Source organism: Ornithorhynchus anatinus, chromosome 4 (assembly GCF_004115215.2).
Source record: "Ornithorhynchus anatinus isolate Pmale09 chromosome 4, mOrnAna1.pri.v4, whole genome shotgun sequence".
Lineage (NCBI taxonomy): Eukaryota > Metazoa > Chordata > Mammalia > Monotremata > Ornithorhynchidae > Ornithorhynchus > Ornithorhynchus anatinus.
The window spans coordinates 30901096-30914773 of NC_041731.1; positions in this window are offsets into that span (position 1 = coordinate 30901096).

Genomic DNA, 13678 nt, shown 5'->3' on the forward strand with positions numbered 1-13678 from the left:
GAGTATCACTAATGCCCTGGGTCAAAGACCATTGCATAAGCCCATGAGAAAGCCAGTTGTTCCCTGCTAGTGTGGGCAGCCGTGCCCGTATGGGTGGAAAGGAGTAATAGTAATAGTAGTGATGGACTATAGACTGTTAGCTCCTTATGGACAAGGGAACAGGTCTACCAGGTCTGTGGTGTATTGTATTCTTCCAAATTCTTAGTACCATAATCTGCACAAAATAAACACTCAATAGATACTATTGATTGACTAATAGTATTTATCAAGTGCTTATTGTGTTTGGAGCACTGTATTAAGTTCAGGGAGGGGACACCCAGTTGGTAATTAAATATAGTCCTATAGTCTAAGCACAAAATGAGAGTGAGCCCTGAACTGAGCTTTCTGCTTTGCCTCAGAAGAGGAAAGTGACCTAGTGGAAACATCATGGACTTGCAAGCCAGAGGATCTGGGTTCATTCATTCATTCAATCATATTTATTGAGCACTTACTGTGTGCAGAGCACTGTACTAAGCACTTGGGAAATACAACTTGCTCCTCCAGTTCTCTGCTGTGTGACCTTGGGCAGGTCACTTAACTTCTTTATGCCACAGTTTCCTCCTCTATAAAATGGAAATCTGTTTTTAATGGTATGTTTTAAGCACTTACTATGTGCCAGGTACTGTATTAAGCACAAGCTAATCAGGTTGAGTAAAGTCCCTGTCCCACATAGGGCTCCCAGTCTTAATCCCTATTTTCCAGATGAGGTAACTGAGACCCAGAGAAATTAAGTGACTTGCCCAAGGTCACACAGCAGACAAGTGGCAGAGCTGGGGTTAGAACACAAATCCTTCTGACTTCTAAGTCTTAAAACCTATTTCTTCCTACTTGGTCTGTAAGCTCCACATGGAACAGGTAATGAGTCCAACCTGATTACCTTGTGTCTATCCCAGTATTTAGTGCAGTTTTCAGCACACTGTAAGTGTTTAATAAATACCAATATTAGACTGTAAGCCCATCATTGGGCAGGGATTGTCTCTATCTGTTGCCGAATTGCGCATTCCAAGTGCTTAGTACAGTGCTTTGCGCATAGTAAGCACTCAGTAAATACTATTGAATGAAGGAATAAATAGCATCATTTGGGTGATTTGCCTGGCAGACAGAGTTCTGTGGCTAGAAATCTGAGCATCTACTGCCACTATCTAACAAGCTGATCATGCATGGTCAGGTTATCAAGACCCGCTTTTTGCTGGGTGTAGGACTCTGGAATGTGGCATCTTTTGAGTTAGCTGTGCTGGCGGGCTGTGTTAACTTTCAAATTAGACCCACAATCTGCTCCCCCTGCTCTGTGCCTGCCTCACTCGATCACACTTCTTGTCACGGCCCAAGAGGGCTATTTATTGCACTGGTGACTAAACCCTGTGATCACCGTACGAAGGTCTGGTGCCACGGCAGGGAGGCGGTTGCTGACGCTAGAGAAACCGTGATACAATGGTGATTGGGTTTTGATGCTTGTTTTGTCTCTGTCGTTGGTGCAGGCAGGTTTCTCACTCCCTAGTCATTCTTCAAAAAGAAGCAGGCATTATTCAGGGCAGAGAGGCTGCTGGGAAGGGAGCCAGGGAAACGAGGGAGTTTCCGGGAAAGACTTTCGTTTAGACTGTGAGCCCGTTATAGGGCAGGGATTATCTCTATCTGTTGCCAAATTGTAAACTCCAAGCACCTAGTACAGTGTCCTGCACATAGTAAGCACTCAATAAATACTAATGACTGACTTTCTGGATGGCCTTCTTTGCAAAAATCTTTAGGGCTTCGACAAAAATCTGGATCTGTTCATCCTCAAGGAAGGGTGCTGAATCCAGCCATAATCAATCAATCCAATGATCTCTTTATTGCCATAAGCAAAAGCCCCTACTCCATCCTAAAATGCTTTCGACATCTTTGACTACCCCATTCTCCTAGAAAACATTATCCAACCTCTGCTTCACCTGCACTGTCCTTTCCTGGTTCTCCAGCTATCTCTCTGGCCGCTCATTCTCCCTCTCTTTAGGGGGTTCCTCCTCTGCCTCCCACCCCCTAACTGTGAGAGTCCCTCAAGGTTCAGTTCTGGGTCTCCTCCTATTCTCCATCTACACTCACTTCCATGGAGAACTCATTCACTCCCATGTCTTCAACTAAGATCTCTATGTGGATGATGCCCAAATCTGCATCTTCTCTCCCTCTCTCCAGGCTCACATCTCCTCCTGCCTTCAGGACATCTCTACTTGGATGTTCTCCCACCACCTCCAACTCAACACATCCAAAACAGAACTCCTTATCTTCCCTCCCAGACCCTGTCCTCTCCTGAACTCTCCCATCATTGTAGATGGAACAACCATCCTTCCCATCTCATAATTCTGTAATCTTGGGGTCATCTTTGACTTCGGTCTCTCCTGCTATTTCTCAATGAACTCAGCGGCATTCAGGTCTCCTGAAAGAAGACCTAAAGCCAGCCTAACCTAAAGTCAGCCTACTGGGACTGATTCCTCCCAAAGGATTCCATTTGACCCAGTCTGTCTAGACAGCAAGGGTCATTCCCCAGAATTGGTCTTTAGAGTTTACTCCCCCATTAGAGTGTATACTCCTTGTGGCCAGAGATCTGGTCACTTCTGTGTTCTGCACTCCCCAAGTACTTAGTCCAGTGCACCACACCAAGTGGGCTCTCCTTAATACTAGTACCAATAATCATGGTACTTGCTAAGTGCCTACTATGGAAGCACTCTTCTAAGACCTGGGGTCAGAACAAGTTAATCAGGAGGGACACAGTCCCCATCCCACATGGGGCTGACAGTCTAAGAGGGAGAAGGATTTAATCCCCATTTTATAGATGAGGTAACTGAGGCACAGAGCAGGTAAAAGACTTGTCCAAAGTCACAGAGCAGGCATGTAGTAGAGTCCGAATTAAAACCAGTTCCTCTGCCTCGCAGGCCCGTGCTCTTTCCACGAGGCCAATCTGCTTCTTTTGCTTGAACTCTGAGTTTAGACTCCAGAAGCTGGGGATTTCTCATCAAAAACCACATTTTCAGGTGCTAGGAAATTAGTTCAGCTCCCAACTCACCCATGCTTGAGATCTATCCCCTCAAATGAATAATTCACATTGCATGTACAGGCCAGTGGGGCAATAAGTTTCCTTGGGGATCTGAACTGCAGGGCTTTTGTAGCCAAAATGACAGCAGCCCGTTTTAAATTTTCTCCCAGCCCCCTTATTCCAGGAGTCCCAGACTTCTGTTTCAGAGCCCCACAAAACCAACCCTTAGTGAGGCAAGAATGAGACAACAGCTCTCCTTCCTTCCTCAACTTCCTTGCAGGAATACAATTTGTAAGTAAAAACCGGAACACTTCTCTGAAAGAGCAGGTGTCTTTTCCTTCCTTAGAAACACTAATTCCTTATCTACCAATTCAGCAGGAGTCTGGAGACAGTCTGTGAACTGCAATCTCTTTTGTCTCTCTCAACTGACACCTCATTGATGAGCAATTTTTCCAAACAACAGCAAAATTGCAATGCCTGAGTCTCTGTCAATAAATTCCATTATTTCACATAGAGGTTGGTAGCATAGCCAGAAAATGCCAAAGTGATTACATTGAGCAACTGGAGATCCCGGGTCTGAGAACTCTATAAATCTGGGGATCAAGTTTGATAAAGCATTTGGACACTCAATGTGAGGAGAGACTGTTGTGATTTACTGAGCTTAATTTATCTGGGGACAGCAACTCTATTGTTCTTGTTCAATTGTTGCCTAATATGGGTTCTAACATTGATGTGTTCTGGAAGAATAGAAGGTGTGGCTTTTCTTAACTGTAGCAGGTGTCAAAGGAGAGTTGAAGGACTGGAGATAACAGATTTATTCCCAGAATGTTAGTCCCCTAAAGGCAAGTATTGGGTCATTTGGTCAGCCAGGCATGGTTTAGTCCATAAGAAACCAATGACCACCCTCTAGATTGTAAACTCCTTGTGGGCAGGGAATGTGATTGTTATAGTGTTATGTTATACTCTCCCAAGCACTTAAATACAGTGCCCTGCACAAGTAAGTGCTCAATATATATGATTGATGAGCAGCGTGGCCCACTGGAAAGAAAGACCTGGGAATCAGAGGGCCTGGGTTTTAATCCCGGCTCTGCCACTTTTCTGCTGTGGGACCTTGGGAAAGTCACGTAAATTCTCTGTGCCTCTGTTCCCTCATCTGCAAAAGGGGGATTCAATACCTGTTGACTCTCCTACTTAGTCAGTGGGCCTCATGTGAGCCCTGATCTTGTAGGTACCCCAGTGCTTGACACTTAGTAAGTACTTAACCAATACCACATTTGTTATCATTATTATCATTATTGTTGATCTACCAATAACCCATCCAGCTCAGTATTCTGTTTCCCACAGTGATAAAAGATGTGAAAGATTAGGGTGATGACTGCTCTCCTTGACATCCAACTACATCAATTAGTCTATATCATTTGTCACTTTTAACCTTTTCCCTCTATACCCATTCTGTCAATCAATCAGTGGTATTTTTTGAGCACACAAACTGTGGGCAGAGCAATGTACTAAGTGCTTGGGAAAATTCAATACAGTAGAGTTGAAAGACATGATGCCTGCCCAGGAGGAGCTTAGAGTCTACAGGGGGAGATAGACATTAAAATAAATTATGGATAGGGAAATACAGTATCAGGATATTTACCTAAGTGCTGTGGGGGGCTGGAGTGAGTTTCTCCTAAAGTGTCTCCATATTGAACCTTTTGTTGTTTTTCCATAAGAACCCCGGGCCCACCAAGCCAACCCCTTACTGGGGGTCCCAGATAGGGCAGAGAGGTTATCAGTCCTCGATGCATCCAGTTTATTTGGGTGTCAGCAGCAGGAGGCAAGGGCTCTGGACTGACCTTGATCTATTTATACAAGTTGGTGCAGGACAAAAGAAGTTTCTCTTATATTTCTGGGGGTGGGTGCGGGGGAACGCAACAGGAAAGAGAGAGTTGAATCTGGTGGAGAATGAAGTAACAGAGTTAAAAAAAAAAAAAAGCAATTAGGGATCCAATATTCCCTGGGAGAGTAATTCACCTGGCCTATTCAATCCCGCCAAGCCAGGCCGATGAGAGCTCGGTTTTGTTTTTATTTTGCAACTCGCACTTTGACTTCTGCTCCTGTTGAGTTTATAAATAGTTTTGACATTTACTGCTTCAGTTAAATAATAAGAAGATGAGAGTTGGAAAAAAAAAAAGGTGAATTTCCAGCAAGTAAAAAGTGTCCTTTAACAAAGCAACGTTGAGCCAAATATGCTGGGGGAAATTTAAATACGGTAAATTAAGAGAGTGTTCCTCTGATGAAACTGTCTCCGCACAATAAGTCATGTGATGGTAAATCTCGCTTGAGTGACAACCGTATTAACAAACTGGAAAGAAGATTGATGTGCGTCTGAGGTCCATGAATGCAAAATAAAAGTGAAGGGCTTGCATGGCTGTGATAGGCGAAATATAAATATGTATCGCTTGCTCCTAAAGTGAGTTATGATTACATTTTCCTGCTTGTACCTGAAATCTGTAGAGGTTATTTGTTTTAACCCTATATCAGGTGTGACAGATATCGCTGTGCATTCCCACGGTGGAGATACCTGCCCAGCAGATAAATCAAAAACCATGAAGGGACCTGTTGTTATCAATTTGATCTTGGGGGAAAAGAAATATCAGAGTGCTGATACATTTTTTGTTAGTCCTCTGAACAATGCCCCCTTTTTATTGATGCATTTTTGAGTGGCTGTTTCTCAAACAGCTCCCTGGTAGAACTACCCTCTGAGCAAGATAGCCTGAGTTTGTATTTTAGAAAGAAGCTCCCAGCGTGAGATGGCTCCATCTCCCTGAGGCAGAGGGAGCCTAGAGGGGAAAGGGCATGGATGGATTAGGAGGACAGAATGGAGAATGGTTGAGAGGGAGTGCAGAGACGAGCGGGAGCTGAGGGAAGAGAGCTCAGAGACGAGCGGGAGCTGAGGGAAGAGAGCTCCACTCTTGTTTCTAATCACAAAAGCAGCAATGCACGGAGGAAGGGATGCAGTCAGAGGAATCGAGTTTCTGAACTAAGAAAGCTGTACCCTTCTCCTACCATCTCTCAGTTATCCAGGGCCTGAATCTCCAGCCCAGTTCTCACAGGGTAGGATAATAATAATAATAATGGAATTTGTTAAGTGCTTACTATGTGTCAAGCACTGTTTTAAGTGCTGGGGTAGATACAAGGAAATCAGGTTGTCCCACGTGGACCTCATAGTCTTAATTCCCATTTTACAGATGAGGGAACTGAGACCCAGAGAAGTTAAGTGGCTTGCCCAAGGTCATACAGCAGACAAGTGGCAGAGGCAGGATTAGAACCCATATCCTCTGACTGACTCCCAAGCCTGTGCTCTTTCCACTAAGCCACTGCTTCTCTATGGCCACTGATGGCATTAAAACCACCGACCCCTATTTGCTGACCTTTACGAAATGTGACAAAATAATCTCATAAGGACTCACAATAAGGTTCTTTGCAGAATTCCTCAGATCCATGGGCATGTCACCTGTGAGACTACTGATCCTTTCCCTAATTCTAGAGCCATTGTGTTTCCCTCTCGGGGCCCTGTAAACACGGATGCTGCTTAATAGTAATAATGACTTTTTTTAAGATAGAGGAAACATGAGCATGTTTGAATGTTATGGGGAAAAAAATCCACTGGAGAGCAAAGACTTGAAGATGGTGGGCAGGGAGGGAGCACAGGTGGAGGGGATGAATTTTCAGAGAAGACAGGAGATCTCCTCTTAATAATAATAATGTTGGTATTTGTTAAGCGCTTACTATGTGCAGAGCACTGTTCTAAGCGCTGGGGTAAACACAGGGGAATCAGGTCATCCCACATGGGGCTCACAGTCTTAATCCCCATTTTACAGATGAGGGAACTGAGGCACAGAGAAGTTAAGTGACTTGCCCACAGTCACACAGCTGACAAGTGACAGAGCTGGGATTCGAACTCATGAGCCCTGACTCCAAAGCCCGTGCTCTTTCCACTGCGCCACGCTGCTTCTCAGGAGCAGTATCTCCTCTTGAGATACTGCTGGGAAATATGGGAGAGTTGAAGAAGGGGCAGGAGAAAGAAGGGATTCAAGACGAGCAAAAGAGATTTTTAGGTAGATCATGCCTGATCTTTGCAATTTTCTTCATTCAGTGCCATGCATGATGTCATCTGTGTCTCCAGTCACATGAGGGGCCCCGTTAGATGGCTCATTCCTATGTCCTTTCTTCAGTAAATAATATCTTTCCAAAGGAATCAGTTCTCAAGAGAAGTTTGGCTTCATTTCTTCCTTTAAGGAGCTAGGATAATGTGGCAGTAGTGAGCCCAGAAACCTAAATTCTAAAAGCTCTGACAGTCATTCATCTGTAATTAAAATTGCCTGGGCAACATTCTTTAATAGTATTTATTAAGCACTTACCTATGTTCCCTGTGCTAAGCACTGGGGTATTTTCAAGATGATCAGATCAGACACAGGCCCTGATCCATATGGAGCTTACATCTGAGGTAGAAAGAGGAATCAATCAGTGGTATGTATTGAGTGTTCACGGTGTGCAGACCACTGAACTAAGTGCTTGGGAGAGTACAGCAGAATTGGTAGGTGTGTTTCCTGCCCACCAAGAGCTACAATCTTTCCCCCATTTCACAGATGATGAAACTGAGCCATAGATTTAGCCACACAACAGGAGAGTGGCAGAACTGGGACAAGAACCCAGGTCTCCTGAGTCCCAGTCCCATTGGAGCTCCCTGCCTCATAGCCCAGTATTCCAACATCATTGACTCAATAAATATTTCCTCTAGAAAGGGCAATTAGGAAAATCACTATGGAATTTCCCTGAGGAATTTCTAGTTCCTGATGCTGTCCATAGTCATCATCTTTTATTTACAAATTATATAAGTAAACAGCAAAGCAGCCTACAATCAAATATACTGTAAAAGGTCCCATGGTACTAGAGGTTATTATGATTAGTTTTACAGCACCATGAAGCATATATAGCATTTTACATTAGGCTGGATACCTCACAAGATACGTAGAGAAACATCTAGCCAGCCTGGAGAGCAGTTCAAATTCCCAACACCCCATGCAGATGTAGAAGGAGGGAGCCCTTATCTCATGGGAGAAAAGCAAATTTTCACTGCTTTCTCACAAGTGAGAGAATCAGGCCCCTTCTTGGTGATATTTGCTGCAATCTTTCTTTCCTTTCTTTCAATAATCCCATCGTTAGATCACCCTCAAGTGCTGTATAAAGAAGACAGTCATCCTCTGTTATAGCATTCTTCTTTCAACACTCTTTGGCAATAGGGTGACTGCAGTTTTATTGTCTGCTTTACTTCAGATTTATCTGGTGATCACTATAAAGTTTGCCTTGGCCTGAGCAATTCCTCCCCACCTGTCTTTGAAGTGTTTAAACAGACTTGATATAGTATCAATCAATAAAATAATCAGTGGTATTTATTGAGTGCTTAATGTATACAGTGCACTGTACTAAGCACTTGGGAGACTGCAATAGAATTGGCAGACTCACTGCTAGCCCATAATGAGTACAGTCTAGAGGGGGAGACATACATATGAATAAATATAATTTATAATACATAATTTAAAGATCTGTACATAAGGGCTGTGGAGTTAGGGATGGGGCAAATATCAAATGTCCAAAAGTCACAGATCCAAGTGCATAGATGATTCAGAAGGGAGAGTGAGCAGGAGAAAAGATGACTTAGTGAGGTAAGTCTTCTTGGACAAGATGTGACCTTAATAATTCTTTGAAGGTGGAAGCACATTTTTGGGTGGAGGGAGTTTCAGGCTAGTGGGAGGATGTGGGAAAGAGGTTGGCAACGAGAGAGATGAGATCAGAGCACAGTGGGTGATATGGCCCTAGAGGAGCACAGTGGGTGGGCTGGGCTGTAGTAGGAGATCACTCAGGTGAGGTAAGATGGGATGAGCTGATTGAGCACCATAAAGACAATGATAAGGAGTTTCTGTTTGATGCAGAGGCAGATGGGCAACCACTGGAGGTTCTTGAGGAGTAGAGAGGCATGGTCTTGAACAGTAGAAGCCTTCCGGGCTCAGTGGAAAGAGCACAGGCTTTGGAGTCAGAGGTCATAAGTTCGAATTCCAGCTCTGCCACTTGTCAACTGTGTGACTGTGGGCAAGTCACAACTTCTCTGTGCCTCAGTTACCTCATCTGTATAATGGGGATTAAGACTGTGAGCCCTATGTGGGACAACCTGATTCCCCTATGTCTACCCCAGGGCTTAGAACAGTGCTCTGCACATAGCACTTAAATACCAACATTATTATTATTATTCCCAGATTAATTTCTCAGATCCCCCATTTATATCCCCCTAACTGTGCATCAGCATTCACTCCAATCTCACATTATTATTACTATTATTGTTATTGTTAGGTGCTTACTATGTGCCAAACACTGTACTAAGTGCTGGGATAGATACAAGATTATCAGTCCCCATCCTGTTTGGGGCTCACAGTTTAAATAGGCTGGAAAACAGACCCTCTTGGGACTCCCAATTTTAATCCCCATTTTACAGACAAAGAAACTGAGGCACAGAGAAGTGAAGTGCCTTGCCTAAGGTCAGTCAGCAGGCAAGTGGCAGAGCCAGGATTTGAACCAAGTCCCCCGACTCCCAAGTCTGTGCATTTTCCACTAGACCATGTTGTTTCTGACCAGGTATGTACATATTATACCTATTTTACAAACTCTGTTGACTTTAGCATTAACTCACATGCAGATTCCCCTTTCCTTCTTCATCCCATCTGCAATTTGCCTGTCTTCCTGACCAGGTCATAAGATACTTGAAAGCAGGAATCATTTCTATTATTTCCATTGTTCTTCATTTCCTTCCCATTCCATTCCAAGTGCTTAATGTAGTGTGGGCACACAATTGGCATTAAATAAATACTATTGATTGATTTGCTCAGCATTTTTTTTCAATTATGATTGATATATTTAATGTAGGTAATGGCATATTTAGCACAAAGTGTATTTTTGCTGACTAGCAAATGAAAGTAGCACTTTGAAAATACAAAACTGAATCTACCAAAAAGTCTAATTCCAAAACTTTCATTATTGGTCCATATTTACATTGTTATTTGATCATGGAACTGTAATGTGCCATTTAATCATTGTTGTTTGATATATTCCTATTGTTGTGGTCAATATTTTTGGGTCTTGGAAACACTTTCAAGCACTCTATATTATTTCCTAAGGGAATCTATAGTTCACTGAGGACTCTGATTATATTGGTCCATAATGGGACCAATTGAGGACACTACCCAGATATAGCAGTAGAGAGTATACAGTTTGCTTCCATTCTCCCATAATATGTGTTTTTACTATACTCCTTGGCTAAAACGTTGCTAGGGAACATTCATCCGACAACGCAAGCTCTCTTGGATACGGCCTACCAAGGTGTCAGAACAAACAGTTCCATACGCCTCTGTGACTGAGGAGAAAATGCTCCATGTCTAGCTGGAAACAGATATAGTCAGAGATATATCCAAAAATCTAAGAATAATACCTTAACACTTGGAGGTGAATGGCAAATGTAAACCTTTTGCAACTGAGGACTTTCATTAAAGAGCCTAGGAGTCAAAAAGCAGGGAAAAGATAGGTGTGTAAGAAACTATGTATTTTATTTATGAAGTTGATCCTACTGAGGTTATGTTCTGGGCTCCTACATTGGTTTTCTACTTCTTTGTCACTGCACTGTTGGTTTTTGTGATGCCTAGATAACAGAACTCTTTGACAGCTTCTACCTCTGTCAGTCAGTAGTACTTATTTAGAGTTAACTCACTACTGAGCACAGTACTAAGCATTTGGGAGGGTACAATAGTGTCAGTAGATGCAATCCCTGCCCTCAAAGAGTATACAACCTTGCAGAGTATTACAACCTAGCATTGCCAGTGTACATTTTTGGGTGTGTACATGTCTTCCCTGGTGCAGAATGATGCATCACCTGGGTTTTGTCTATACATAGCATTAGTCCATAGCTGGTGGCTGATTTGATAAAGTGGATTGCAAACATTTTATGATGTAAAGTAAAGCTGCTGTAGGAATGGATTATGTCTTCTCAAGGCAGTCCAAGTGTCCCAACAATATGGTGTTTAAGTGCTTACTATGTAACAAACACTGGGGTGGATACAAGATAATTAGGTCCCAGATGGGATTCAAAGTCTAAGTAGAAGGGAGAACAAGTATTAAATCCTCATTTTGCACATGAGGGAATGGAGGCATAGATAAGGTAAGTGATCTGTTGAAGGTCTCAGGGCAGACAAGTGGCAGGACCGTGATTAGAACCCAACTCCTCTGAATTTCATGACTGTGCACTTTCCCCTAGACCATGCTGCTTGCTAATAGAGGAGGTTAAACACCACCATAGCCTTACAGGCCAATTTGGTGTGGAGTTCAAAACTTCGTTTTCACCACTCTGGGTCTTACAACTGCCAAAAGTCATGCTGGTCTTATAAATTCTGTTTTCTATCTCTATGTCAATTTGTGCATCACTGGACAATATAGTGCCTAAGCAGCAGAATTCAGTGACTCTCTCATGTTCTGTGTTTCGATGGAAACCTGTGTCTGGGTGTAGAGTTCAGGGAGTCCAAGCTAATACATACACTCCTATTCTTCAGGCTGACTGTCTGCCCATAGTGCTGTGCTGAATCTGCAGAGCAATTCCTAATCACATGTGAGTGCAATTCCTCAAAAAGAGTGAGAGCCAGAAAAGAATGAGCTCACAGATGGGCCCACATGGGGCTGGGCTATGGGGAAACTCAGCTAAATTGCTGAGTAAGAGAGGAAAGTAGTGTCAGCTATTCCTGTTCTAAAACTGTGAAAGAGGAGGAGGAAGGAAGAATGGACCATACGTCACTGGAAAGCTAATTTCAGTGACAGTATGTTCTGTCCAACGTCGTGATGTAACTGGATAAATTATAGCAGCTTGTTAGCAAGAATTCATTTTTAGCCTGGCTTGCCTCAGAAGGTAAACCTTAACATTTAATTTTTTCTGAGCTCAGAAACAGGGCCAGCTTTAACCTTCCAGCATTCCACACTCATTAGGATCTGCGGTGGTGTAAATCTCTCTGCTGAAACAGCAGCCTCTCTGGCGCTGTAATAAATGGAGAGTGCTTAATAGCTCCCTGTCAAACTCCATCTTTCCACTTTGCAGCTGCTTAAGATCCACTCCTGAAGAAGCAGTGGGATGGGGTCTCCAGCATCTCTGCCTCCCACCCTTCCCCATCTCCAGAGAGAAGGATTTCAAACATTTTACTTCTCTGTGCCTCAGCCACCCCATCTGTAACATGGGAATTAAGACTGTAGAATGTGAGACAGGGACTGTGTTCAACCCGAAATGCTTGTATCCACCCCAGGGCTTAGTACAGTGCCTGAAATTTAGTAAGCACTTAACAAATGCCACAAACACCAGCTTGGGTACTTGGGGAGAGGACCAGGGAAGGCCCGAGGCTTCCAATGAATGATCAGACACTCCCAGGGACATAGCTCTAGTGACTTCCCCAAAATGAAAACTGAGAAATCCTCTGGACTTTGACATTAGGCCAGTGTCCTTTTACATGACACTGAACCGGGACTTAACTCTGATGATCTCAAAGCCCCCCCGTGACATAACACCGAGGCCAGCAAAGAGACACCTTTAGGGGACTCAGGCCACTGGAGGGAATGAGTGGGAACGGCCCCCACCCACTGGGCGATCCCAACTATGTAAATCAGACTAGAAAATATGCAAATTCAGTGCCCATTCATTACATTAATTGAAATTGCAGTTTAGATTTGTAAATGGCGAAATGGGTAGTCTTTAGAAAATTCACCACAGGAGAAAATGCAGCAATGAGAAGCATAAGTATTGTTCTGTTCCATGCTTAAAGTACAGTTCCTTCAAGCTTGTAAACAACTCAGCAGCAGTGACAAATATAGCAATAAAAAGGTATTGCTCTCTATGGCAGTGCTATATTATCATTCCAGACTTCACCCACAGAGAAGCCAGCACAGAGAGAAGCAGCATGGCTCAGTGGAAAGAGCACGGGTTTGGGAGTCAGTGGTTGTAGGTTCTAATCCCGACTCCGCCGCTTGTCAGCTCTGTGACTTTGGGCAAATCACTTAACTTCTCTGTGCCTCAGTTAGCTCATCTGGAAAATGGGGATTAAGACTTTGAGCCCCACGTAGGACAACCTGATCACCTTGTATCTCCCCCTCAGTGCTTAAAACAGTGCTTCGCACATAGTAAGCACTTAACAAATGCCACCGTCATCATCATCATGACATGGAACCAAGCCCAGGGGTCCTACCTCAAGTCCCAGGCTTCTAGTCACAGGTCCCAGTTGCCCCTCTAAAGCAGATGATGCCATCAGGTTCATTAATGGAATGGATGGCAATCTATAGTTCAAGCCAACCTGCCGAGTGCTGTAAACTCTTGGCCACTGGCTTAAAGGCTCTCAGTCAGCAGGTGCCCACCTGCTTATCCAATCTCTCATCTCAGTACAACTCAGCTCACACTCTTTGTTCCTCTCCAACCAACCTATGCACTGTATCTCATTCTCATCTCTCCCACCAAAGAATTCTTGCTCATGCCCTCCTGTCTAGAACTCATTCCCTCTACACTCTAAATGGAAT